Source organism: Rutidosis leptorrhynchoides, chromosome 7 (assembly GCF_046630445.1).
Source record: "Rutidosis leptorrhynchoides isolate AG116_Rl617_1_P2 chromosome 7, CSIRO_AGI_Rlap_v1, whole genome shotgun sequence".
Classification (NCBI taxonomy): domain Eukaryota; kingdom Viridiplantae; phylum Streptophyta; class Magnoliopsida; order Asterales; family Asteraceae; genus Rutidosis; species Rutidosis leptorrhynchoides.
In genome coordinates this window covers 327,196,405-327,198,493 of record NC_092339.1, presented here as the reverse complement: position 1 = coordinate 327,198,493, position 2,089 = coordinate 327,196,405, and positions in this window count along the sequence as shown.

Here is a 2,089-nt window from a genome sequence, read left to right as displayed (position 1 = left end):
AACGAAAAAGTCAACACGCTCGGGTCGTGTCCCGAACTGTTTTTCTGAGGTTTTTAATCATGTATGAGCATGCTAGGACAAGTTACATGTGAATCGGAGGTGCGTAGCATAGCAAACATTATTCGAAAATTGACCAAATTGGACAGACCCAATCGGCGCGCCGCGCGGGGGGTATGGCGCGCCGCGCCACCCTGCTGCTTCAGCTATTTTTCTGCTTTTTAAATGTGCACGAACCAAAACCAATTCTAACACAATTCTTGACCCGCAAACGCTTATAACGCCTATCATACATCGTTGGAAAGGTATTTTGACAAGGAATGCAACTAAACACATATCATCAATCAAGCTTGCACTTATGACAAACAAAACCGCATTTAATGTTCCATAATCAATGCATTCAAGTCAATATTGCAATTTAATGATTTGGCAACCAAATTACATGTACAATATGCCGTTTCGAAGGTAATTAAGCATACAACACAACCTAACACTTACAATTAACATCTCATGTCATTTAATGCATCAAGAATCCATTCCTAGTTCGTGAAACCCTAACCAAAAATCACCAAATTTCATAATCAAGTTTAAGGGGTTTCTTGATCAATCTTTACATCATAATGGAGCTAGTAACACTAAGAACAAGATTAAAACATGAAGTCTTAGCATCTAACAACATATGAACACTTAAAACTCAAGATTAAGCATGTTAACTTTCCATATGAACTAGTTACACCAAAATGGCAAGAACAAGCATACAAATTACATAAACAAACTAGACTTGAGCCATAGACACTAATTAACAACCTTTTAACTCAAAAATCTCAAGAACACATAAAATTAGTGATTTTAGAAAGTTACCCAAATGTAATGAGGTTGGTATGGAATCGAAGAGGAGATCACGAGGAGTTCAAATACGTAATTTGTTTGGCAAGACAATCACTAGTTCGATTTAAGATGATGATTCTTTGATGGAGCAAATTTAAGGAAAATGTGAAAGTAGGAGAAATAAAGGAAAATGAAATGAAAATGTGAATGAGTGGATAGAAAGGGTGTTGACCACCACTTTGACCTAGTGGTTTCTTTGACACTTTGACAAGTTTAGTCCCTCACGTTTTAATCGGGTGCGTTAAATTACCTAAACAAGATAATTTGAAACGCGTATCAACGAGACGTGTTATAAACATATAACGGAACATAAATAGTTAAACGGAAAAGTAAACGGAAAAAGGCGGGATGTTACATTACCTACTCCTTAAAATAAATTTCGTCCCGAAATTTAAGTAGGCGTAGTAGTCGTTGTTTCTTCCTCGAGATCTTGCGTTTCCGAATTCACGAATAGATGAGGATACTTCCTTTGCATTTGATCTTGTCTTTCCCAAGTAAACTCGGGTCCTCTTTTGGCATTCCAACGAACCTTGGCAATCGGGATTCGGCTTTGTTTCAATGTCTTGACGGAGGTGTCCACAATTTCAACCGGTTCCTCCACAAAATGAAGTTTGTCATCAATGGTAAGCTCCTCGAGAGGAATGACGATATCGGGTTCGGCAAGACACTTTTTCAAGTTGGATACATGGAAAGTAGGATGAACGGAGCTCAATTGAGGCGGAAGATCTAAACGATAAGCAACGGTTCCAATACGCTCCAAGATTTCGAAAGGACCAATATACCGCGGATTTAGCTTCCCGCGTTTCCCAAAACGGATTACACCCTTCCAAGGTGCGACTTTTAACATCACTCGGTCACCGATTTGAAATTCAAGATCGTTGCGTCGTTTGTCGGTATAGCTCTTTTGACGACTTCGGGCCGTCCTAAGCCTATCTCGGATTTGAACGATTTTCTCGGTGGTTTCGTGTATGAGTTCGGGTCCGGTGATTTGCACGTCGCCTACCTCGGCCCAACAAAGAGGTGAACGACATTTGCGGCCATATAGCGCTTCAAAAGGTGCGGCTTTAATACTCGCGTGATAACTATTGTTGTAAGAGAACTCGGCGAGAGGTAAGTGCTTGTCCCAAGCTTTTCCGAAATCAACCACGCAAGCTCGTAACATGTCCTCTAAGGTTTGAATTGTACGTTCGCTTTGTCCATCGGT